General features: G+C 45.9%; 1 protein-coding gene across 15 annotated transcripts in view; it reads left to right on the forward strand.

Annotated features, from left to right (window-relative positions):
• LPP (LIM domain containing preferred translocation partner in lipoma) overlaps positions 1-26,980 on the forward strand; it is a 316,729-nt gene that overhangs the window by 113,233 nt on the left and 176,516 nt on the right. The gene's annotated exons all lie outside the window — the stretch shown is intronic.

Genomic DNA, 26,980 nt, shown 5'->3' on the forward strand with positions numbered 1-26,980 from the left:
CCAGGAAAACTGTTGTTGATCAGTCAGAAATGTCACTATGCCTTAATTGTTGATGCTTTAATGATTATAGATCTGATTATAAGTGACTCAGGAACATCATCACCTTCTAAAAAATTCTTTGTTTCTTGGCACTGGGGGAAGGAGATCTCCTCTAAGCAGCACCCCAGTGCTGCAGACTGAGAAAGGTAGATGAGCCTCACCAGCATTTCTTGTGCAACGTTGAGTACACAGTCCTGCAAGCACGTGAACATTGCTGGGTCTGATGGAAATGGGGAGATTTTGGGAACTTGGGGGGGGGCCTTTGCAGATCCTGGACTGAGAGATGCCATCATCATCTGACAGGCTTGGAAGAAATAAGGGATAGTGGAGACTTGATCAGGGATTGGCTCAGTGTTGTGACAGCGTACCAGCAGCTTAAGCTAATCCACTTTCAGAAGGTGACACACTGCTGGTCAGTGTCAGCAGCTGGTGCAAAGCCATTAGCTCAACCGTATATAACCCTGAGAACATGAGGCTTCCGGGATCTGGCAGGTGAGGAGGGACAGCAAGAAAATATTTAGCCCACCATGCCTCATTCACTTTTTATGGCTCTGTTCTCTCCTCCAGCCTCTCTGATTGTTTCTTCAGTGACCTCCGTTGTTTGACTCAATGGAATTTTGAGTTAGAAATGGTTAAATGGAGTTAAAATAAAAACGAAAGCCGCAACAACCAGCAGTTTATAAAGCAGGAGCATTTTAATGTGCTGGAAGCAGTTGAGGCGTGCGTGGTTTAGACCAGCTAAGTGAGCAGTTTCCTCGGTGGTGCTGGTCCCCCTCCTTGCTGTTTGCCATGCTGTCTTGCTGAGACTTGTTTTCAGCTGGATTTGTCAACTCATCAGAGCAGAGACCATGTCTTGCTGTCGCAGGGATCTGTTTGGGGGCCTTGGGGTATGACTGCAGTAATAATAACAATAATAAATAAGAACACAGCTCTGATTAATGTGCTGCACGGGTTTCTGCTGCACAGCTAGCTGGAGAGGCGGGTGCAGCTGTGTTTTTACGGACCAGACCTCCACGTGCTGCAGTCTGGTCTTGCTTTCAGGAGGATTTAGTGCTAGCCTTCCCCATCTCAGCAGCTCATGGGGGATTAACCTTGCTCACCTCAAATGCTCCTTCCCTGGCATGGTGCTGTGCTGGGGTCTGTACCTCCTGCCCTGTTGTAGATTTTCTCCTTGGAGATGGGGACGAGTTTCTGTGCTGGGGTCTCACAGCCAAGCAGGAGCTCTGCTGGCATGGCAGTGTGCTCGGGCTCATCTGCTCCCTGCTCCGTCCATATGGTCCCTTGCTGCTGCTCTGTACTTCTGATGCGTCTTCCCTGGCACTTAGGGGAGGGAGATGCTTTGCTCCCTCCACCTCTCCGCCCTCTGCAGCACCCTGCTCAAATCACTTGTGCTCTTTTTCCGTGAGAAGAATCACTGCTGGTGTCTGTTTTCAGTAAGTCCAACCCAAGGGTACAAACACTGCTGTTCAGCCTGGACCCAATCCTGGGAAGCGTGAGCACTGTGATCCCCGCTGTCCTGCACAGCTCCGTATTTACCCCACAGATGGAGGAGAGCTGTTGGAACTAGAGGAGCGCAGAAGGCCCTTTTCCAGTTCCTTTAAAAGCATTGCCCTTCCTCTTTTCCCACCCAATTATTTTCCTCCTGCTTTCCAGTTTTTGCACTAAAATTGGTATTTCATTGCTGGCGGGAGCTCACACGCTCCATGGCATGGAGTGGAGAGCTGGCAGGTGCTCTGAAATGAGTGTTGCTGGGGTGTGCTGGGGTGCTGCCAGGGCTTGTGAGGCCAGAAGTAGGGGTTTTGAAACCATACTGAAGTCTGTTGTCAGCCTCGGGTGCTCAGAAAATCCTGACTTGGAGCTCCTCGGGTCATTGGATGGCTTGAGTGCAGTGAGAGTGTTGGGCTTTGTGGTGTGATTTGCCTTTGGTTTGCATCCTTTGGGTTTCAAGCTGGATTTCATAACTGCAAAAGCTCTTTCCCCCTTGCCTTCCTCTCCAAGTACAAACTTGTGGACACGAAGCAGTGTAAGCAAGGAGAAGCATGGTGCTGATGCAAACCAAGCCTATGGGCCCTGGGTGATGGGAATACCCAGAGAAATCCAAAAAGGAGGCACAGTGGACACATTGCTGGGGAGGTGACAGTAAAGCCTGTGGATTTGTGGAGAGGACAATGCTCTGAAGAAGGAGCATCACCAAGGCCATAGCAGCTGATAGCGCATCTATACCTTGGAATGAAAAATGGACCTCTAAGATCATCTAGTTCCACTGTCGTCCTGCTACCAATATTGCCCACTAGCCCATGTTCTTTAGTACCACATCTCTGTGTTTCTTGAACACCTCCAGGGACTGTGATACCTCCACCTCCCTGGGCAGCCTGTGCCAGTGCCCAGCCTCTCTTTTCAAGAAGCTTTTCCTGGTATCCAACCTGAACGTCCCCTCGTGCAACTTAAGGCCATCACCTCTCGTCCTATCACTATTACCTGGGAAAAGAGGCCGATCCCCACTCTGTCACAACCTCCGGTCAGGGAGTTGGAGAGAGCAATAAGGTCTCCCCTGAGCCTCGTATTTTCCGTAATAGAAACTAATTGAAAAGTTGAGAATTAAAGCAAGCTCTTTCCTTCTCCTTTCTTTCCTTGGGGCACTTCCAGGCATGATGAATGACGGGAGGCTCACATACAGGTCTCTGAGATCTTCATAGTTTTTTTGTTTGTTTTGTGTTGTTTTTTTGTTGTTTTTTTTTTTAAATCATCTCCTCTTTCCATCTACATTAGTTGGAGGAGAGGACTGTGACTCGTGAGGCCAGACACAGCGGCAGTGCTAGCTGCAGGGTGAGATTACATAGTTGACACCACGCTGTGTTCGCTTGAACCCGGCTGATGCAGGTTTCCCAGGTCCTGACCCTCTCTGCCCTTTTCTTCTTCATCCGTGTGGAGGCTCCTGAGCAGTAGCTAATTTTATTCTGCTGTGTCTGTAAGGGACTGGGAGCATGAGCTATCGTGCTGTTTGTTTTATCTTGTAGGCAGGCATACCTAGTGGGCTTTGTTTACAGCAGCTGCTATCGGTAGCTCTGTCTAATTTCTGAAGCCTGGGTATGGATTTATTGGAATAGACACTCAGTGTTTTAGCTGTGCTGTTCCCTGTTCTGCAATCTTTGACAGTTCATAGAAGCTAAACAGCTCCAGAGTCTATTCATTACTTGGATGAGAGCCCTGAAAGGATAAATTCAGGCTGACTTGGGAGATTCTGCATATTTTTTGCTTTTTTCTGGTTGTGTTTGCTGGGCCTGCTGCATAGCATGGCAAGAGTAATCCCTGCTGCTGGAAGGTGGAGGCGTATCTGCTCTGCCTAGAGCCGCCCATGAGCTTTTGGGGCATTTTACTGCATTTTGGTCATCGTTGGCAGGGGGCTCACGAGCAGCGAGCTGTGGGTCAGCCATGCTCTGGTGGTGTGCTGTGTGTGCTCAGTGCCGAGCTAACAGGAGATGATGTGATTTAGTTGCGGTAGAAGCAAAGCTGGCTGTCTTGCACGTGGTGTGAGCTGTGCATGCAGACTGCTGCTGCATCCTGCGTAAAGCATGGGAGTATTTTATTATTTGGTCGTTTTGAGGCTGAACTGGGTCCTGCAAATCCCAGAGAGTTTCCAGCGGGACCTGCTGGTCTCTGCATCCGGCTTTGCCACCAGCTGATAAAATCATTGATGCTCTGGGGATGAGGCAGCATCTCAGTGATAGGACAAGAAAATAGGCTGAGAAATGCTCAGACCCTCTTCTGCTCCCATCATGGATTGAGCTTGTGGAGCTGAAAAACGTTGTGGGAATAAAGAGGAATACTGCCGCTGCAGCAAATCATCCTGACTGCCTAAGCACAGCCCCCACGTTGGTGCTTGTTTTTTAAAGAAAGCTTTTTTGAAATGAGTATTATAAAGTTTTAAAGCCCTTCTAAATCCTTGCTCTCCTTCTTCTATGAGTTTCTTGTGCTGAACGAAGTGAAGCAGATGAAGCAATGCTTTATTCATTAGTGTCAGAACTGCATCATCCACAGGCACTTACAGAATACAGCCAGGGAAAATGAACTTGAAGCTCCATGCCTCTTCTTGGTTTGCTACCTATTCCAGAAGAGCATTTAAAGGACAAACCAGGCCCCAAACCCTGCAGAACACGTGGGAAGCTGGGGCTCCCTCTCTAAGGGGGGGTTCCTCACCAGGGCGCTGCAGAAATCCAGTTTGGAGCTGCCTTTTGGAAGTCTCCATTGATTTCTCTCTAATGACATCCTGCTCCCTGTTGGTTAAGAGACAAGCAAAACCAAATGGAAATTAGTGGTGGTTCTCATTTGTATAACAGTGTATTTAAATTGCCCCAGACAAGCCAAGCTGTGCTGAAACTGTGCTCCATAGCTTGTGACGTGTCATTGCTGGTTAGATGGGACCTTTGTGCAGGCATCTCTTTCTGGTGTCTCTCTACCTCTTTGTCTTGGTTCTTCTCTTACTACTTATGTGTAGGGTTAAATGGAGGCTCTGTGTTTTGGTGCGTGTTCGCAGCACTGTGACCAATTTCAAGACTTGTCATGATGGCAGGTGTCAATAAGGTACCTCTGGCTGGGCCCTACTATTCTGGTTGCACTCATCTCAGCAGAAGTTGCTGCTTAGGCTGGACTGTGGTGTCTGAGTCTGCTTTTGTGGGTTTTTTTGTTGTTGTTGGAGACAAACACGGAGGTCTGTGCTCTCGGCTTTGCTCTCAGGATGAACGTTTTCTTTTTTTGAAATACCCCCTCTGATAATGGCACTGGGAAAAATGCAACAGAAAAGAGATGCACAAAGACTGTTATTGAACTGGTATACTTATCTGTAGTTCACAAAATGTCAAATCAAGCCACCAGGTTTTATTAACAATTCTGACTGTGTTGTGTTAGAATTACAAATATTAAACTTTCAGAGGCTTTGGAACATATCGCCACTTACTTGGGAACTGCTTGAAGTAATATGCAGCCCTGTTTTTCATTCTGGTGAGTGAGCTTGTATTTTCTTTGTTATTTGGTATCATAAAGCAAACACTACTCCTCAGCAGGTAGATTTTTCTTTTTTTCTGCTATGACTATTTTTTTCTCTTTTTCTTTTCCTCCTGTCTGTCCTTTCGAGATACTATATTTAATTTTTCCACTTCATTATTTCAAACATTGAATAGTGATTCATCTTCGCAGTGGCCTGTTCTGTGAACCACAATAGTTTGGGTAGAATAAAGCAAAAGGGCAAAAAAAGGAAGGAGGAAAAAAAAAAAGACGGATCTGACATACACTGGATTGGAAAGAAGCCATCTTTTTATAACTCAGATTGCAAACATCTGTCATTGACTATATCAAACCTACTTTTCGAAAGATAATGTTTGTTCTCTATGTAGTTCTAAAGGGCTGTGGCGACCAGTCAAAGTGAGAGAGCAATGTTAATGCTGAAATAGCTTGAATTTAAGCAAGCAGCACTTGTCCATTTTATTTTAATCTGAAATTTTAACATCCTCCAGATGCTAGTCTGTTAAATAATAACAATTGTTATGTGAGTTAACAGTCAAGTAACTTTTTTTACTTTTTCGCCCTTGTTCACTCATTGCAGCTTTTTTATGCCCTGAAAACTGTTATAATAAAGGATTATGCGTATATTTTTCCTTTTTCCTGCCTAAAGCTTTTTTTACCCTGCCAGACAGATTACTGCTAAGTCAGAGCAACCAATAAATGTCTATTGGATTATATTACAGGTTGGTCTAATAAAAGGTTTGAAGAATGAATGAGCAACTCTTGAAGCCACAGAAGCTGTACTTGTGGCCAAAGAGCAGGCATTTCTGGCAGCGAACTCTGCACAATTACAATTTGGACTAAATATACAAGGCCTGACATGCTCGTCCCTTTGGCAAAGCACAGCAAGATGGGCTGGGTGCGAGAGCCGAGGTCCATGAGCAGGACCCTGAGTCCTGTGGCTCTGGCTCCCCAGGAGAGAGCTGAAGGGGATGCGGAAGGGGATGAGTAGGGATCCGATCTGGTTCCTAATAAATAGACATTGCTACCTTTAAAATTCCCCTTCTGTCTTCTTGTTTAACTAGCATGTACGCTGGAAGGTCCTTGCCATGGAAGAGCGTGCAGTTGTGCTCTGAAAGCTAGCACAAGGACTGGGGATTTACCCAAACTATTTCAGGAGCTGTGGAATGCAACGCTGGAGCTGTGCATCCAGCAATTCCTTGGCACAGCTCTGTGCCGGGAAGCACCCATCTTCCTCCAGCTGCTCTGGGTGCTGAGCAGATGGTGCAGAGACCCAGCTCCAGGGAGGATGTTGTTGCCTGGGAGTAGGGACTAACCAAAAGACTCATAGGTCATCTCCGACTCCAGTTCGTGTGATGACAATGACTCAGGAAAGGTTTTGGTTTAGTCTAGACATGACCAAACCATAATGGGAAGCCTGGTATAAAGGGTTTCCTTCGTAGCATGGTAGAAATCATGCTGACGTCAGACCTCAGCTTGTTTTTTCTGTTGAGCACTGAATTTATGGGAAATGCCATGGAGGTAAGGAATTATAAGAGGAGAGACCTGGACATCTGGGCCGCTTCTGTTAGGAAATGGTGAAAGACTTGCCAATGGCTTTTCTAGATATAGTACGAGGCTGCCAAGGGGCAGGCTGGCGGGAAGGGAAGGGGTGCAACAGGAGTAGGAAAATAGTACTGAAGCAGTTCTTGTAAGCACAATTTATTGAGAAGTAAATTGAATTTAGTAATGTTTAAAATTTACTCTCTAAAAAACCAATTTGATGAACCTTGCAAAGCACAGACTGATGATCTTTGAGGTCTCTGACCACATCCTGCACCATCCCAGCCAGCCTTGGGCCAGCAATTGTCCCCAGCTTTTTGCCTTGCATGCCCCTCAACACACTCTCCCAGTTTGAGCTCTAAGTCCCCATCTCAGCCCACTCCTTGTGAGTCTTGTCAGTTGGAACCCTCCAGAGAGGCATGGTGCCAGGCCATGGCCATCTCAGCACGTGCTGGGAGCACTTTGGGAGCCACGGTGCCCCTTCCTTGAGACCATGGTGCAGCTCTGGTGGAAGCATTTCCTGCTGCTTTCCTCGTCCAGAGCAGTACAGCTCCGCTCTTTCCTGGTCCAGGTCACCTCTCTGCCCCACAAGAGTCAGCACTGGCTTTACTGCGTGCCGTTGAGTTGTCTAAGGGAATACGCTAACCCAAAGCACATTGTATATTTGCAAAGTTTTTGCAAGAGGGTGAATAGGGATAATGGTTCCCAAGCCGCTTCTCTGCTGGGGGAAGGAAAGGAGCATTTCTCAATACAGATCCATTAACACTGCTCTGGCTGACAGGCAGCAAAACACAGGAGGTAAAAGTCCATTCTTCTCCCTTCCCAGTCCTATGATTTAAAATGTTTGAACGTGCACTTCAGAAGCCGGGGAAGTAAAAGCCCCCAGTTGTGCCTGGAGACTCTGCAAAGGCCACGGCAAGCGGAGGGGCTGCGGAGTGTTAATACAGTCCATCATTTTGTAACGAGCCCGATGTTCTTGTATGAGCCGTGTCAGGCTGTTGTCTGCACGCTGTCTTTGCTGATCATAGTAATCGGGTCATAAGAGAGAGAGAAGTAATAGCGCGTCTCTTAGCAACCAACCCCAGGAGAAAGAGAAAATTACTCAAACAGACTATCCAGCCAGGGAAGTAGAAAGATGAAATTTTCTGAAAGTCTGCTGGAAAGTGCTCAGGGACATAATTCTTTTATGTGTGAGATCCTTACAGGCTGAATCCAATGATATCAGGCACTTTTTTTTTTTTTTTTTTTTGTCGTCTTCCTGGTAAACTTTTATTTTTAATTGGCCTCAGAAAAACAAAGGAAAAAGCCTCTGAAACAGAGACATTTGGAAAAATAAGTAGCAGATTTTTGTATTATCTTTAACAATGGTGGGGAGAAGGCAGCGGAGGGAGGTCGGCACGTCTCAGGCAGGAGCTGATGGGAGCATCTTATCTGCAGGAGCTCTCTGCATGCTGTTCTATCACCTGGCGCCATGGGGGCATATGCAAAACAAACTTGTGGGGTCAGCGTCATGGCTTGTGTGCCCTCCCAGTAGCCGTGCTAGGACTGAGAGTCCCATGGGACAGGTACTGGTCAGTAGTTGTAGTAATAAAATTGGGCACTTGCAGGATGGAGAGAACCTCACGCGCTCGTATCTCATGCTTTTAAAAGATTTTTATGTTTTTCTTGCCCCAGAAAGTTGCGCTTCTGAGGTCAGCTAGTTTGCATCCTCCCAGATGGGGTATATGGGGTATGCCACTGCACTGAGAGAGAGGTCCTTGTCTGGGATGGTCTGCCCAGCCCCGCCAAGCAACAGCATAAATCCATGTGTGTTTAGTGGAAAGGTTAAGATGGTCAAGTCTTTTCCAGTTTTGCAGTTGCATCATTAAAACTAATGAGGGGAGAAAATGTTTCAGAAATCCTGGCATAATTTCTGGCTCTGAGGAGGCATACAGAAGCTGCTGCACGTGTAGAAGAGAACAGATACCTTTTGTGACTCATCCAGCCACCAGTCTGTGCCTTTCCTGTGCTTTTGTCTGCTTTGTGACCCCAAGGTGTGTCTACGTTGTGCAGAGGGATCTGCTCACCCCCGCGTGGGATTGGCTTCCAGTAGCAGGTTAACCTGCAGATTGGTGCAGTTTGATGAAGACTGCAACCATTCCTCCAGATTGGGGTCCTGGGCGGTCAGGTGATGGTTTGGGACAGGTTTTGGTACTGGCTTTGCTCAAGCACACGTGTGGGAGCTCTGGCTTGGCCTATGGGTTGTATTGCAGACGTGTTCCAGGAGAGAATTGCTAAAGTTTCCTGAGACGGGGCTGACTTCAGCATCTTATCCTGGAAATAATCAGTAGGAGAGAAAGGAGAAAAAAGCAACCTTGCAGCTGTACAGAATTAATAGCTTAGAAGTAACATTTACTGCTGTCAGGGAAAAGTGAGATAAGGAACAATATTAATTGTAACCGCTTGCAAGCAGACCGTAGAGGTTGCTACTTTGCTGTCTTGTCACGAAGAAGAAAGACTTTCTTCCTTAAAAGTTTAGTAATTGAAGAGTTTCCTTTGCTATTTTTGGGAGTGCCAGTAAGCGTTATTTCCTGGAAATTTTCCCCCAACTCTATAAATACCGCCTGGGGCTTGCAACGGTGACTAGTTTGGGAAGTCAATACCATGCACTTCCTCAACACAGCCAAGCAGCCCCGCAGGCAGAGCTCAACTTCTGCAAAGCGATTAATTCTCTATTGGCTTTTAGAACTGCCGCGCAATTAAACTCCTTGGAAACGGACTCCCTGTTGCTCAGGCTTACCCTTATGTCTCATCAGAGGTGAAGGCACGGAGACCTGGTGGAGGATGACACACAGTTTAGGCCTGGAAACTCATGGTGAATGGTGTTTCTTTTCAGTAATGAGCTCATCAAATGGCCCCATGTGACAAACAGATGAAAAGTTCCTTATAATCACTTCTCACTGTCCTGGGACTGAGATTCTCACAGATCTTCATTTTGTAATTGAGTCCTTGTGCTTTTTGACACCGCTTTTTGCACCGATTTTTCGTGCTCCATTTGGGCACAAACCAAGCCATTTTGTAATTCCTTGTGTGGTGCCCAGGGGAAAGCAGGGCCTGAATTCATTCTGCAAGTGTAGAAGGAAAATTGCATTGGGAGCTCAGGTTTGGCACAGCTGTCTTATGTAAAAATGAATTTATACAGACAAGGGAACACATGAAAAAAGCATGACCCAGGTAAAATCGCAGCTGGCCTGCATCTCCTCCACTGTCAACGTGGATGTGAGACCACACAGTCATAACAGGTAATGTATGAGGTGTTACAGTATGTTCATCTCCTGCTTAATCCATTCAATGAGGCTCCTTATTCTTATGCTTTAAGTTTGGATTAAATTCATTTGATCCCATTTTCCCTGCCAACACTGGTCCTGCAGAATGTAAGCCTGTAATCCTCCTCTACAGCAGAAAAGGCTGCTGGATTTGTAACGTGGGAATGCTTGACTGACTTCTCCTAGCACATCAGCACTCAGCCTGTGTCTGTAGGAGCAAGACATGTCCCTCAATAGGAGGAAATGACCTTGTGGCAGCAGCAGGATGTTGGAGTGGTGGGTCTCCAGTCATCATATCTCTAAGTTTCGTTGGATTCCTCACTTCCCTCACTAGGGACAAGAGTCTTTTAGAGGAAATGATTGGTTTGGCTGAGCCTGAAAACTCTGGTCTTTAAAATACTTCTCCATGCCTCTAAACTGCCCTTGTTGGCCGGACAGAAAGTACTTCAAACTTAGCGGCTGACCCAAGGCAAGAGCTGTGATGCATGCTTACAACTGAGCTCTTCTTCCCTACAGTCGCTGTTGAACTTCTTAAATGACTGCTGAACCATTGCACTTCCCCTCTGTGTGTTTGGTGCTTTCCTGATGCATTCCTGAGACAAACTAATGGAGGATCCATTTTCCTTATTATTCCTCAGATGGGAAGACTATTATAGAATCATAGAATCATAGAATTAGCTAGGTTGGAAAAGACCTACAAGATCATCCAGTCCAACCATCCACCTACCACCAATAACCCCACTAAACCATGTCTCTCAGTGCTATATCTAAACACTTCTTGAACACCTCCAGGGACAGTGACTCCACCACCTCCCTGGGCAGCCCATTCCAGCGCCTGACCACTCTTTCAGAAAAGTAGAATTTCCTGATGTCCAGCCTAAATCTCCCCTGGCGCAACTTGAGGCCATTCCCCCTCGTCCTGCCCTTAGTTACAAGAGAGAAGAGGCTGACCCCCAGCTCACTACAACCTCCCTTCAGGTAGTTATAGAGAGTGATAAGGTCCCCCCTGAGCCTCCTCTTCTCCAGACTGAACAATCCCAGCTTCCACAGCCGCTCATCATAAGGCCTGTGCTCCAGACCCCTCACCCTTCCTCGCCCTCCTCTGAACACGCTCCAGGGCCTCCATGTCTTTTTTGCAGTGAGGGGCCCAAAACTGGACACAGTACTCGAGGTGGGGCCTCACCAGGGCTGAGTTCAGAGGGACAATGACTTCCCTACTCCTACTGGCAACACTATTTCTGATACAAGCCAGGATGCCATTGGCCTTCTTGGCCACGTGGGCACACTGCTGGCTCATGCTCAGCCGAGCATTGACCAATACCCCCGGGTCCGTTTCCTCCACACAACCTTCCAGCCACTCTGCCCCAAGCCTGTAGCGTTGCCTGGGGTTGTTGCGGCCAAAGTGCAGGACCCGACACTTGGTCTTGTTGAACCTCATCCCATTGGCTTTGGCCCAGAGATCCAGCCTGTCCAGATCTCTCTGTAGGGCCTCTCTACCCCCAGGCAGATCGACACTTCCTGCCAGCTTGGTGTCGTCTGCAAACTTAGTGAGGGTGCTCTCAATGCCCTCATCCAGGTCATCAATAAAGATATTGAAGAGGACAGACCCCAGCACCGACCCCTGGGGAACACCACTTGTGACCGGTCACCAGCTGGATTTAACTCCATTCACCACCACTCTCTGGGCCCGGCCCTCCAGCCAGCTCCTTACCCAGCAAAGAGTGTACCTGTCCAAGCCACAGGCTGCCAGTTTCTCCAGGAGAATACTGTGGGAGACAGTGTCAAAGGCTTTGCTGAAGTCTAGGTAGACCACATCAACAGCCTTTCCCTCATCCACCAGATGGGTCATTCGATCATAGAAGGAGATCAGGTTGGTCAAGCAGGTTGGGTTTGCCCTTCACAAACCCATGCTGGCTGGGCCTGATCCCCTGGTTGTCCTGCAAATGCCACGTGATCTCCCTCAGGACAATCTGCTCCATAACCTTCCCTGGCACCGAGGTCAGGCTGACAGGCCTGTAGTTCCCAGGATCCTCCTTACAACCCTTCTTGTAGATGGGAGTCACACTGGCAAGTCTCCAGTCTTCTGAGACCTCTCCAGTTGACCAGGAACACCGACAGATGATGGAAAGTGGCTTGGCTTTCTCCTCCGCCAGCTCCCTCAGTACTCTCGGGTGGATCTCGTCCGGCCCCATGGACTTGTGGCACTCCAGGTGGAGTAGTAGGTCTCTGACCGTTTCTTCCTGAATTGTGGGGGGTTTATTCCGCTCCCCATCCAAGACTTCCAGGTCAGAGAGTAGAGTACTCTGAGCAGAACTGGTCTGGCTTTTAAAGACAGACGTAAAAAAGGCATTGAGAACTTTTCATTGTCCTCAGTGGCCACATTCCCAGCCGCATCCAGTAAAGAATGGAGATTCTCCTTGGTCCTCTTCTTACTGTTAATATATTTGTAGAAGAGTTTCTTGTTCCCTTTTAACCTAGCAGCCAAGTTTAGTTCGAGCTGGGCCTTTGCCTTTCTAATTTTCTCCCCACAAACTAACAACCTCTTTGTACTCTTTCCGAGTTGCCTGTCCCTTCTTCCACAAGAGGTAGATTCTCTTTTTCGCCTGGAGCCTCAGGAAAAGCTCCCTGTTCATCCACACCGGTCTCCTTCCCTGCCGGCTCATCTTGCGGCTCAGGGGGACAGCCTGTTCCTGCACCTTCAGGACTTCCTTCTTGAGGAGCGACCGGCCTTCCTGGACCCCTTTACCCTCCAGGACCGAATCCCAAGGGACCCTCCCTACCAGTCTCCTGAACAGTTCAAAGTCTGCCCTCCGAAAGTCCAAGGTAGCAGTTTTGCTGTCCCCTCTTCTGGTTCCACCAAGAATTGAGAACTCTACCATTTCATGGTCGCTCTGTCCAAGGCAGCCCCCAGCTTCCACATCTCCGACCAGACATTCCCTGTTTGTGAACAGCAGGTCTAGCAGGGCACCTCCCCTGGTAGGTTCTCTCACCAGCTGCAGAAGGAAGTTATCTTCCATACACTCTAGAAACCTCCTAGACTACTGCTTCTGCACCGTGTTGTATTCCCAGCATTATACCAGGGAAGTTGAAGTCCCCCATGAGGACAAGGGCTGGCGATCACGCAACTTCAGCCAGCTGTTTATAGAATGCCTCATCTGTCTCCATCCTGGTTAGGCGGTCTATAACAGACCCCCACCAGGATGTCTACCTTGTCAGCCTTTCCTTTGATCCTAACCCACAGAGATTCAACGTTAGCTTCCCCAATTGCAAGCTCAGTAACATCAGAACAGTCTCTAACATAGCGAGCCACGCCACCACCCCTCCTTCCTTGCCTATCCTTTCTGAAGGTCTTGTAGTTATCTTCTCGCTTCTCATGTGATAGTGCACACTCTCAAGCTTGGCGCTGCCTGTTCGCGTGTGTCTAAAAGTGCTCTTGCTAATTATCCCTTTTGCCCCATCAGGAATGTGTTGTGTAACTGTGGTGGGGAAATAAATAAAAGAGAAAAATTTAGTAGCACGGTGACTATTTTGAGAGATGAGCTTTTGGCTGTCACATTGATTTTCCCCGGAGATACGGCACGTCCTTCACCTCCTTTAAGTTGACCGACCTGCATGGCATGGGTCTCCAGAGCAAGAATATTCCATTTTAGGAACCAGTTGGATAAGGCATGGGCTTGTGTTTGGTGTACACCGCCAACTATTTGGAAGTTAAAGTGCTATGAATTCCGCCTGTGAAACTGGAGGCGGAGGGAACACAATTTTGAAAACCGGGGCCTAAATGTCAGGGCTGAAAGGTCACATTTTGGCGGTTGAAAGCTCAGTTGTCACCACAAACATGGGCCTTCTGGAAGGGAATTGTGAGGCTCCATTTATTTGATCCCTGCATACCTGCTCAAATGTGCTCAATTCACACTGTATCCAGAGGTGTTTTGCTAACAAACTTGCCCAGCAAAGTGGCTCTGATCTTAGCAGTCAAAGTCTCCTTTCCTCATTTATTTTTCTCCTCTTTCTTGCTGTGAGCGGTGATGAAGATTCTGGGAACTCGGTCTGTCACTGGGATGGAGCTTTCTCTTGTAGCAGTTTTGGCTTTGTCATGCCCAGAGCAATGAGAGCTCTTTGAGGGGAGCCATAAAACTCATGAGGCATCAGAGGCAGCAGAAAGATGCATCGTATATAAATTAGCATTTAATTGCAAAACCTTTTGGCTACTTAGAAAAATGATTAGTCAAGTCTACTGGAAGGCAGAGAATGTCTATTTGTGGGGACGAGGGAAGGTTTGATCACCTCAGATTTCTTACCTTTTTGTATTCTTCTCTAATGCAAATAGTAAATGATTAAAATGGAGGTGCGTTTTAAGTAGATTTCTGAAGAGATCTTGGAGCATTCTGTGCTTCCCGTGTGTTAATTATTTTATACAGAATAATCACTGTTTGCAAGTGGCCGATAAACAACAGAGCATTTCTTTGTGAGTCCCAAAACATTAGCACGGTATTTGAGAACCGAGTCTTGGTTTTGTTTTATTGTTTCTTGCTCAGCAATACTGTGTGTGACGTTTCACTTCGGCACTTGTGCAGCCCAGTTGCTGCAAAGTTAGGTCAGTGATGGCTCCTCCGAGTGCTTTTCCATAAATGCAACTGTCTGGACCTTGCAAATAAGTTTATTATTTGTGCACAAAGAAGAACTGAAGCCAGATCCTTCTTGTCAGGGCTGGCCCAGTACAGCTCAGAAAAGGCATTGCTTGCAAGGAAAAAACACCTTCAGCTTCAGCCCGTTCCAATTCTTGTCGGGGTTAATCTGCACTGGGACACAGATGTACTTCAGCTGTGGGCTTCTCTTAAAGGGGGAAAAATTGTTTCACAGCTGGCAAGTGGAGACTAGTGGCTGGTGAAGTCTCAGTTGAGGCTGTGTCTCATGTGAGCGTGCAACTGGAGTAAGGCTCTAAGCACTTATCTTCAGGTTCTCTTAATGACTCAGGTGAGAATCAAGGATCACAATTCTGCCTCTTCCTCCTCATCACTTGGGAGCTACTGGAGTTAAGGAGCCATCTTGAGCACCTGTGTGTTCATAGAATCATGAAGGTTGGAAAAGACCTCTAAGATCATCTAGTCCCACTGTCCACCTACCACCAATATTGCCCTCTAACCCATGTTCCTTAGTACCACATCTCCACACTTACTGAACGCCTCCAGGGACGGTGACTCTAACACCTCCCTGGGCAGCCTATTCCAATGCCTCACTGTGCTTTCTTAGAATAATTTTTTTCCTAATATCCAACCTGTTCCTCACTGAGCTTCTTGCATCTTGTAAGCGGTAGTAATTACGATATACATAGGCTAGTGTATTTACATTGGCCAGATGGAATATAGTCGATGCTGGGGGATTCAGCTGTTGCTTTGAACCCACTGGTGAAACCTGGTCTGTATCCCATCAGTTTGACATGTTCTTCATCAACACTGGGACCTGATGAACCTTCATTGACACGCTACCTGCTGACGATCGTGTCGTCAGCCTCCCCGAGAAGCTCTAAGTAAACAACCCTGTCTGGGATCAACAGATCATCTCTGTGGCATTTCTCGTCATCTAAACAATAATTCATTAAACGTTTAACGATTCTTTTGCTGTGTAGAAGAAAAAAAAAGAGAGCTGGCACCTTCCTTTAAAGATTCCATCTTTTTGTATTGTGTGGTGGTTTTTGTTCTCTTTTGGAGTTTTTTTTTATTTTATTTTGAAGGAAATCATGTTGATAAACTGAAAGAAAACCTATTATTACAAAAGCTGGAGTGCTTCTGAGAACGTTTAAAACAAGGATGACTAGAAATGACCTTTCCATCCTGGAGCGAACTTTGAGTGTGTTCTCCCTTTGGCATTTCTAATGATAGACTTTCCATCTGGTCTTTGCTTAAAAGCTAAGATGCAGCTTGAGTTTTTTCACATTAAAACTGTGCATACTCTAAAATTAATCCTCTTGATCATTTCACTTCAGGGAGGGAGTGCAGAAAGACTGGGAATATTTGCTTATTTTTAGCAATTCCTTGCAGGCCTTCTAGCAGCAGATTCCTATTGTCTGAAATGAAGTAGTTTCTGTTTTGGAGGAACCCTGGATTTTCCTCTGCTTGGATTTGGGGAAATTATTCCTCCTAGAGGAGAATTTAAAATAAGTTGTAGAGATGGTGGGGACCCTGCTGGGGTGCATGAAGTGGATCTGTGGAGGGGATTTGTGCTCCTGTTATCATCTCTAGTAATGCTGACGTTTCCAGCAGGCAGATTCCTGGGTCCCACTTTCTCATTCCTGGAGGTTAACTCAGTTTGTCTTTGTCTTTGGGAAGACAAATGTTATTGCTCTGAATGTTCTCCCTTCCTCCTTTCTCCCAGCTTTTACTGCCGAGCATAACACTGTAAGGTATAGGACGTCCCTTTGGTCAGTCTGGGTCAGTGTCCTGGTTGTGTCTCCTCCAGCTCATCGTACATCCCCAGCTCCTCTCTGGTAGGGTAGCATGAGAATCATAGAATCATTAAGGCTGGAAAAGACCACTAAGGTAATCTGGTCCAACTATCAACCTGTCACCACCATGCCCACTAACCCATGTCCCTCAAGAAGCAGAAAGGTCTCTGGCTCTGTGAGAGCACTACTCTGCAACAGCTGGAACATTGCTGTGTTATCAGTGGTATTTTCATCAAAAATCCAAAGCCTGGTACCACATGAGCCTGCGTGGAGAAAATAAACGCTGTTCCAGCCCAAACCACGATGCCCATACTGATTCTCCAGAGCTGAATGTACAAGAGTGAAATCCCAGTAAACGAATGCTTTGGGGAAGAACTGGGGATCTCCAGGGATGGACCAGTGCAACCATTCAGCCTCATTTCAGCAGAGAGTTTGGGGAAAGTACATAAAATGATTGCTTTGCCTAGCAAAGCATTTCAACAAATACCCAATTTGATACATGCTTGGTGAGTCCCCATGGGACGTCCCATTTAAGCATGCACTTGAACCTACGTGCGTAACTGAGTCTGTGCTGCGTGTTAGCACGTGCATGTGCAAGTGGAACGTTTCTCTGGGTCACATGTAGGGACTTCAGACACTAGATTTGTTCTTTTCATGCTCTGAAACTGGTTATTACTGAATGTATTCTCTTTCTTTTTTTTTTTCCCTCCTTCACCCTTCTATCCAACAAAGTTCCTCAAAAATGTAAGTGGGAGATTACTGGTGAGACATCCATTCCTCAAGTGTTGTTCCGGTGGGAGCAGCAGAAAGGAAGACTATTAGCAGAGTCATTTTCTTATCAGAACTTTATAGGGAGTGTGTGCAGAAAGCATATGTTATGTGAGACTCAGGAGGAGCAGAGGTTGTTTGGGGTTCTTGGCAGAGAGATGCTGTGCTGAGGGGTTTGGTGTTTTGCTGCAGGTACTTTGGTGACCAGAACTATTAAAACAATGGGAGGGAGAAAGGATGTTGCAAATAATGGAAGAGAACAATTCTGGCACATGTAGCTTCCTCTTCTTAAAGCTGCTTTCCCCTTGAGGCAATATATCTTGCGTCTTATGGGAAGGAAATCTTACAGTATAAAAGGAAGTCTGAACTGTTTACTCACGATTTTCGAAGTCTAGAAGTGTATTTCTTTTATGAAGAGATAATATAGGTCCTGTTCCCGTATTTTAGGGAAGCTTTTTTTTAAGATGAATCTCCAGAAATAGAACTATGGGGAGAGTTTCTTTAACATAATATTTGCATGTGACTGATGTTAATATTTCTGGAAGCCTGGGGGACGTAGGCTCAGCAAAGTGGAGGTGTTTAGGGAACAAAACAACCCGAGTTGGTGCCGTTAGCATGTACTGCTTGGCACACAGGGCACTGGAGGGCGGCTTTGAGCTCCTGGGGATGTCTTATTGCACCAAACTGTCTTGTAATTTCCTCTGTATCACGCTGCAATGCAGGGTCCATCCAGAAGTTTGCCACCTTTTCTCCCCCTCTTCAGTGCTCTTCTGTCTTCCCTTTCTCCTCAATTAAAATATAGGCGCGGAGAGAGAAAGCGGCGGTGATTTTCTATGATTAGCACAAACGGTGAAGCGCAGATAGCTGCAGTGGGCATATTCAAGGAGGGATGTTTTGTGCAAACCCCAGAGAAAAAGCAGCAAGCAGAAAAGAGGGGAAAAAAAGAGTCTGTACCAGTGCAACTGACTGCATCACCCAGAATCCTTCAGAAGAATTTCTGCATTTTCTGCAGAGTACATAATTGAAGGAGAATTTTTGATAAAGACTAAATTGTGTACGGGCATGAAAAATTCAGCAGGGAATTTAAGCCATTTCCAAACCACATGAAACATTAAACATTTCACTCAAGAATAGCTTGAAGATGGCATGCATCATCCCAAGCTTTAAGCAGTCATCTGATTTTTCTCTTGCAACTGTTAAATATATAGTAAAGGAGAGCCAAAGTAGATTTTATCTTCTTTCTCCTGATAAGTGCAGAACTACTGCTTTGAAAAATTTTGCTGGCTGACTTGATGCACACTTTAGTTTTCCCATCTTGGCCAGGTGATCTTAGCTGCAACGTTTCCAAGAGCACGGGGAGATATCAACACTGAGATCGCAGCTTGCTGTTCTGTGCTGCTGTTCACATCCAGCCTCGATCTCTCATCTGATGTCTCTCAAAGCAGCCATCTAAATCCACCGGAATTAAAGATTTTAATCAAGCAAGATGCTAATCACCATGACATGATGTGATATATATGTGACCTGATACATCAGTCTCTTGAAAACAGAGAGCACTGTTTCTTACATGATCTTCAACAGCCACATCTAAGTTTTGCCTAGAAGTGGTATTGGGTTTTAAAGCTTAGTTATGTCAGCATTTCTGAATTTGAAATGCGTCCTTTGTGTAGATTAATATTGGCTAATTTCAGATCATTCTTAAGTATGTTTTTGATTACTTCGTACTTTCTTTACAGCTCCAGTACCCAAACATTCTGTTTTCTCATTAAATAAGATATTCTTCACTTGGGTGTCTTTCATGAAAGAAAACCCAACTATGATTATTTAATTCCTCTATGACAGAGCTTTTGAAAGAACTACAAGAAACTGTAAGGCAGTCACCTTGGATGACTCTTCTCTTACTCCCTGAGCACACACTCCAACAGTATATCCATTTTAATTGTTTTCTTAGAGGTTACTAATACTGGAGTGGGGATTTAGAATGAAGATCAGTCATCAATCTGAAAAAGAATGGATTTGTGCTTTGCTGGAGTAAGACCGAGATAGAAAGAAAATCACAAGAAATTCCTCACCTAACTCAACTTCATTCTTTGTCCAGAATTGCCCGAGTTGCAGCTTTGAGGGAAAACTGAACCTCAGAGTGGAGATTCCAGAAGTCCAGCCTTGAAGCTCATGCAGTATGTTACTACAGTTGATTTTTTTTTTTTTTTTAAACAACATTTTCTATCAGAATAGAGTCTCTGGCTTCTCCAAGAAAACCACAATCTGTGCAGAAGATTTTAATTTTCTTCCACATTTTTCCTTTTAACAACATCCGCAAATATTTCAGTAATTCATTTTCTGTAGCCTTGGTTATAGATAAAAGTTTTAACTCAAGCTGAAATTAATCTCACCCAGGTTTCTCTCCACTAGATAATTGACCCTGCTTTTGGTGTGGTGCGTTGCACTGCAAGGGCCCCTTCTTGGTTCCTGTTTTTCCCTGGGCTGCTGCCAGACCCTGGGACTTGTTGTCTGGAAGGGAGGCACCTTATACTCAGCACAGTCACAGCAAAACTGCTTGTGGAATCGACTACTTTCTCAGAATGGTCAGAAGTTCGAATAACTGCAATATCATGATCATCTTCATAAGGAGTGCAACATGAGAGATGTGTTTTCCCCAAAACCAGCGCAGATACTTACGAAGAGTAGAGTGGGTTAAGGGGGTACTTGGATTTTGCATGCTATGGAAAACATAAACGTAATTACTTAAAAAGTCAGCTCGGCAAGTTGTTTCCTAACTAGGGGTCTATGAGCTGCCAGGAGGCCATTGTAAGGGAAGCTCAGTTACTTTGCTGAATTATGCAAAAAGTGCAAATTTTAAAGCATTGCTATTTAGAGTATGATAATAACTGCACATATAAATGTGTATAATAACTTTGATGTGTTGGATAATGTTCATGGGTCAGGAAAGCTTGTGGATCAGTGTTTTAGGGTAAAGTTCACCTCAAAGAAGAGAGCCTACATCATATTTTCCCCTCTGCTTTCCATGCTATTTGAAAATACTGTAGAGAAGATGTAAAGCATCTCCTGATTCCTCCATTGTTTTTTGCTTTGTCATAATGCCATTTCTCTTCCGTGATCTAGCTAGATCATGTGTGACATTTACAGCAGATTGCGGCAAGGGGAACCAAACTTCATCCACAAAGACCACCACCACTATATGTAAATATAGATAGATATGTGAAACTGTATGTATTCATATAGAAATACAAACTCATATTCATATATGGAGATTTTGAGCATTAGTTACTTGGAAAGAAGAAAATAGAAATGCATTCTGTTTGTCCAACATTCGATTTTATCTTGAGTAATCTTCAAGGATTAAGGATGTAATTTTATATTCAAGCATTATACTTGATGAATGAGAAAGAAAATTATTTTATGCTATGAAGAAAATCTAGATAGCTTTTCTGATTCCCAATAGCATTGACTAATAGCAACAGAAGAAGGAAAGAAAGCCCATGCTGTTCATATTGCTGGAAACAGTGAACTAAGACGTATCTGATAAAGACACATGTTCTGCTTTAGTGTGGAAGTGTGGATGTTTCTAAGAGTTACACAGGGAGGGAAGGAACTGCAGGAGCCAGTTTGGAAATCAGCTTACACTTTCTTGTTCAGTTAATCTATGAGAGCTGTACATGCTATTTTCCACTGAGTGGTTCTGTTCCAATCTACCAAGGCAGCCAGCAGGCTCTGTGAAGAGGAGGCCTTGCAGGAGGGTGGACCCTACCATCGAAGGAGACGCTCCAGCTGCAGCAGGGATTTTGTTGTCTCTCTCTGTTGCATGCTGGGCTGGCAGGATGGATCCAGCGCTGCCAGATGTTGTGCAGCATGGGCCGCTGCTGGCTCTGACATTCAAGCCAAGGTAGCAGCACGTCATGTTTCCTCTGGCTGTTCAGATTTCAATTCACCCTCAAAGTGGGAAAACGACACACAACAAAACAAAAACAATTAGAAGCAAAGATAAGTCTGAGATTGCTTAAAAACTGTTGGCTGTAGCTTCTGAAGCTGGAGGAAGTCCCCTGGCAATCAGGAGCTCTGGGAGGTTGTTTTCCTGATCTGTACAGTGTCTTGAATGTCATCACTTGGCACAGGGAGGGCTTGGTTGGTGATAAGAAAAGGTGCTGTCCCCATCTTCCCCGGCTGCCTCTTTTGGGAGAAAGCTGTGATGACCTATGGTGCTTTGTGCCAAAAAACAAAATTTGTTTTAGTTGTACCATGCCACAACAGCCAGAGCGAATGCAATCTACATCCAGTGACGTAACTCATTTTTAGAACTCCTTCACAGCAGCCTCCTTTCGTAAATTAATGCCTGTGTCAACTCTTGTCAGGAGCTCTTAGCGTTGAACAAATGAGTTTAACACCATAATCTAATAAACAAACAGATAACCCTTTTCGGTTTTGTTCTGAGTAATACCACACTTCTCTTGCTGAGCTGCTTCGTGGAGCTTTTGCTCTTTGGAAGCGGAGGATATGTGTAGGAATGCGGTGCAATTCTCTTCTGAGGATGGGGTTTGCTCTTCTGACTTAGGTGCCCTGATTTCCAGCATAGTTCCAGTTGTTTGTGTTGAAATCTTTCCATCTCAGCAGGCTGTTTTCTGTCATTTTTTAAAATCATTTGGAACTACTTTTGCCCCTGTTTGTTTGACCTGAGCAGCTGCAGCTCAAAGTGGGGTTTCATCATACTAATTGCTGCACAGACCAAGACAGGCTCTCTCCTTCCAAATATACTTGGTGGAGGGAAGGCAAAGGAAGGCTATGCATGCTCATGGCACGGTGGGGTTAAGTGACATATCCAAAATCCCAAATCTGTGGTAAACAGTGGTTCTTAATCCTTCTCAGTTAATCCTATGGCTTTTCTTCTTCTCTCTATTTTAGGTCAGATTTTACTTAGCATTTTCGTAGAATCGTAGAATCATTAAGGTTGGAAAAACCACTAAGATCATCAAGTCTAGCCCATCCCCACCATGCCCACTAACCACATGCCTCATCACCACAGTTCTTGAACACCACCAGGGTCAGTGACTCCCCCACATCCCTGGGCAGCCTGTGCCAGTGCCTCACCACTCCTTTGGAGAAGAATTTTTTCCTCATATCCAACCTGATATCAGTCCAAAACCGAACACAATACTCCAGGTGCCATGGGCTGTTTCTTGCAGTGACTCAGTAAGATTTAGCAAAGGATGGGTTTATTTTCCTTGGAGCGGGTCTGTGATGCTAGCAGACCTCATCTCCACACAGATAGCAGTGTGACAGAGATATCTGCTGGGGGTTAACGATACCTGAGTGGGAGCAGAATGGCTTCATTTGCATGGGGTTCAGAAGATGTGGGGTTGAGGTGAGCAAAATCTCTCATCTCTGTTGCGGAGAGGTTGGCGTGGGACATTAGCTAGAATGCTTCATCACCCCAATCATCCAGAAAAAATACGCAGAAGGATCAAAGTACAGCCTTGTGTAGACGTTAGATGTTAGCGATGCTTAGTGCTGCATGCTGTAAGATCACTGCGTGTTGGATGTGGATGGAGGAACACAAACTAGCTTCTGCTCAACTCCATGAGCCCTGGGAGCACGCAGAATGTGGGACATCACTTGCCTTTTGCTGGATGGGGTTCACAGACAAGCCAAGGAAAAGTGCAACCACATCAAATAAGTGATGTTTTCACAATGAGGGGCATCCAGCGTGGCGAAGCGGCTGAGGTTTTGCATAAGTTGGGGAAGTGAGCCCTCGTTTCCTATTTGTGAACTAATTACTGCCTTTGCGGGTGTTTGTGAGGGAGGTCAATGAGTTCTAACGTGAACCAGAGATGGGGGGGGATTTTCCCCACTGGTGACCTGAGCAGGGGTGAAAGGGCAGTGTGCAGGGCACTAAAAATAGCACCTGTTCATGCTAAATGAAGCCGCTTGATAAAACTGAATGGTCTGAAGGCTTGCTGTGGCATCCCAGCTCCGCGCCTTGTAGCAGCCACACTTAGCCGAAACCTTCCAGGCAACGCCCAGGGGTCCAGCTCCGGTCCCGGTGGAGGACGTGATGCTGATAAACCCCAGTTACCTCTGAGAGGTGGAAAAAGCAGCTTCGGAGCTGCCATCCCCACTCAGACCCAAACGTCAGCGCGGCCGTGTTTGAATCTCCGTGCTGGCACTCGCCCATGCGCTCCTCTGTCCCCCACCTGCAAGCTCTAGTGACTTTTTCTGGCTCCAGTACGGCTGGAAGAAATCCAGAGCGATTCCAGCAGAGCTATTTTGGGTTTGCGTTTGTAGGAGGAATCGTACCTGGAGGTTTTGAGTTAATCGCACGGTCATTTTTTCTTCTGTATATTTAAACACAGAAGTTAATTAACATTTGAAAGTTTCACAGGCTGCTTCTTTTCATTATCTCAGCGAGCTGTAGTAAAGGGCTGCGTGACGGGAGGCTGATAGCCGTGCCGGAGTGGTGCAGATGGGAAGAATGCCGGGGAATTGGATCTGGCTCGTCCCGAGGGCCGGACGGTTGGGCAATGGGATGCAGGTTGAGGTGAGGAACATGAGCCACCACGGTACGCGTCGCCGATTGACTTGCCGTGTAGTAAACAAAATTAGCAGATGATTGTTGGCGTGTGTTTTTTTTTATTGGAAGAGAATATTTTAAGCAGGACTGCGATTCATAGTCCTGAGCTGTAGGGGACTAATGTTCCTGTTCTCCAGCTGGGAGAAACTAATTCAACATCTTGTGTTGTAAACACTCACTCATTTTAACTGATTACACCTCCAATGTTCCTCAAATCACTAAAATTACTAATTGCTATTCCTTACACATCAGAGAGTGAATCCTGAATAATTAACCCCAAATAAAATTAGATGAATTGGCCCTTTTAATTAGAATCCCTGCTGCTGTTTGTTCTGAGCTTCCTTTTCTTACCGTTAAGAGACTTTTAGAATGATTAAAACTGTTTAAGACTTAAACAGCCAGTGACCTTTTAATACAATATAAATCCATAAAAGCAGTATTTCAGCTTGCAGGTGGTGAAGTAAATTTTTAGTGCAACTACGTGACAGATTCAGTATTCGTTTTTAAATGCTGAGAGTAAAATTAGCTGGGGGGGGGGGGGGGGGTTGTGGGTTTTTTTTCTCCCCCTGCTTATTAATACAGCAGCCGATTAACAAAAGTAGTTCAAATGCTAGAATTAGTGATGGGTGAGAAAGTGGTGGTTTAAAGCAGTGCTTTGGATTGGCATTATCTTAGGGATGTCTGGTGAATGCGGTAGATGTGGGTCAGCTGTGTAGCCGGTGTGTCATAGTTTGAGCTGCACTGAGGTGGTGTCAGTAACCCCCCATGATGTGATCTCACAAAGGATGCGCCGGCACAAAGCACCATTTTAACTGTAATAGGTGTTCATTAAAGGTGTTCTAGGAAAACAGTCATTATGGGCAATGTTGTGGGTGAGAGGATGCAAAGTAGGTTGCATGCTCATACCTAAGAGTCACGAGCCTACCTTTAAGTGTTGAGCAGCGTCACTTTTGCAAGATGAAATTTTGAGGAGCGCTTAGGGATGGTTCGGTATTCTGCAGGATTTTACAGTGGTTGTTGTGGGTGTGGAGAGAAATTCCAGGTAGGCTCAATCAAAGGGACTTTAGCCCAGTGCTAGATGAATTAGGTTCTAAGTGTAAACGTTAATCATTTTACCATAGATCACCCACAAATTGCTACTGCTGGTTTTCTGCAGTAAAAGTTAAATACTTGACCAGGCAATGGAAAATGGCTGTGTCCGCTCAGTGCTTTCCAGAAGGCAGCCTGTTTGGATCAGAACACAAACATGTCAGTGGAGGCTGCTCCATCGTTGTCTGTGCTCCGCTCTCTGACTCCAGGGGAGAGCTCGGTTTTTCAGGTGATTCAAACCAATCCTGAACTGTCTTCAGAGTCAGCAATGATGATAAAGGGTTGTTTTCGTTTGGAGGAAGAAAAATGAAAAACATCTGGGCTATCGTCTTCAGATGTCAGAGATCTAAGAGCACCAGTGTGAGTCCTGTTTTGTTGGTTGATAGATGTCGTTAAGTTATTGTTTCAGGGAAAAATATGTTTTGCTATTTTGCGTTTCCGAGGGTTTTCCCCCCAAACAGCCTCTTCTTACTGAATGTGTGAGATCATATTCGTGTCTTGAAGTTTCAAAGCTGCAAATCTGGATGTCTAAACAACTGTGTCAGTCAATGGGGAAGGCAATTACTGTGCTGCAATCCATTTGCTGACTGGCAGATGCATCTCCCTGAAAACAAAGGCTTGAGGCGACGATTCCTGAGATGCCTGATCGTGCACAAAATCCCGTGCGCTGAGGCACTGAGAGGTTTGCCCGTGAGCAGGAAAGGTGCTTGCTGCATCAGACAGGGTGTTTTTCTCAGCTGGTACTGGTACACAGAGGGCATCAGGCAGCCGGTGGCAAAAGTCTATGAGTTTCTGTTCAGCCTCATGCTCACGCAGAGCCTATTAAAGCTTTGAACGAGTTTTTAGTTCTATATTGTGATAGTGCAATTTTCCATGCAGACCAGGGGACAGCCCCTTGCCCTGGGGATCCCACGTGGTAGATGCTAGAGGGGCTTGGGGTGGGTGGCAGTGATTTGCTTGAGACACTCTGTGGGGACATAGGCTGTCAGAGGAGATCTTATCCCTCTCCAACTCCCTGACAGGAGGTTGTGGCGAGGTGGGGGTTGGCCTCTTCTCCCAGGTAATGGCAATAGGATGAGAGGGAATGGCCTCAAGTTGTGCCAGGGGAGGTTCAGGTTGGATATTTGGGAAAATTTCTTCTGCAAAAGAGTGGGTGCACTGGCACAGGCTGCCCAGGGAGGTGATGGGGTCACCATTCCTGGAGGTGTTCAAGAACCATAGAGATGTGACACTGAGGGACACAGTCAGTGGGCAATATTGGTGGTAGGTGGACATTTGGACTAGATCCTAGAGGTCTTTTCCAACCTTAATGATTCTATGATTCTGTGACACTGCTGAATTGGAGCACGAGCTTTCTTTAAGATTTTTCCTCCTTTCCTCCCCGAAACGAAGACCTGTTCCTTCCACATGTCATCTAACATTGTGCACTGTTCAGGACGCAGGTTTTACGGTCTTTGGATGCTTCCCTCTCTGCCTGAGGGAGATTCACAGCAATGCCAATAACAATACAGTAACAGCTTTCCCTCTTCATTTTGAGAGAAGTTTCTCCTTGAGTTCAATGGGTCCTACGACTGCGTGTGGGAAAGAGGGAAGTGCAGTGGCGGGATAAATAACTGAAGCTGTGAGGGAGAAAAGTCCATCTGTTCACAGAGGACCAGGAAAAGGCCAAACATCTGTGAGGTCCCCCCAGTTCATCACACATCTGCTTTCTGCTCCCCAGCCTGAAACCTTCCAGGCTGCCTTTTAGGGGAGCAGGGCCAGCTGCAGGGCTGGGGTGCGGACAGCCAGCTGCCTCCTGCTCCAAGGAAAGCGTTGTCTTCCAAGCTCTGAAAAAGGGCTCTTCTCTTCGTTTCTGTCCTTTTGCTCTTTTTCTGAAATATCCTGCCAATATTTTTTTCCTTTGGGAGGAACAGCCCTTCCAAAGGGGCAAAATGATATTTGTTTTGAATTTGTTACAGCAGTTGTTGTTTTCCCTCTCAGCCTTCTGTTTACGCACAAACCCTGCCCTTTCCCCTATCTCATCCCCTTCGCCCCGTTCTCTACCTAGATTTTGCTTTAGGATATTGAAGGGTTGTAACGAAGGAGCGTGGCTTGGCAGTGCTTGGCAGGAAGATGAGTCTTTGGCTTTGGAGCTGGGGCTAACCGGAGAAACATCATCTAAAGTGTCTTCTTGGGGAAGTGCACATCCGCTGG

The sequence above is a fragment of the Numida meleagris genome, chromosome 4, assembly GCF_002078875.1.
Source record: "Numida meleagris isolate 19003 breed g44 Domestic line chromosome 4, NumMel1.0, whole genome shotgun sequence".
NCBI classification, from domain to species: Eukaryota; Metazoa; Chordata; class Aves; order Galliformes; family Numididae; genus Numida; species Numida meleagris.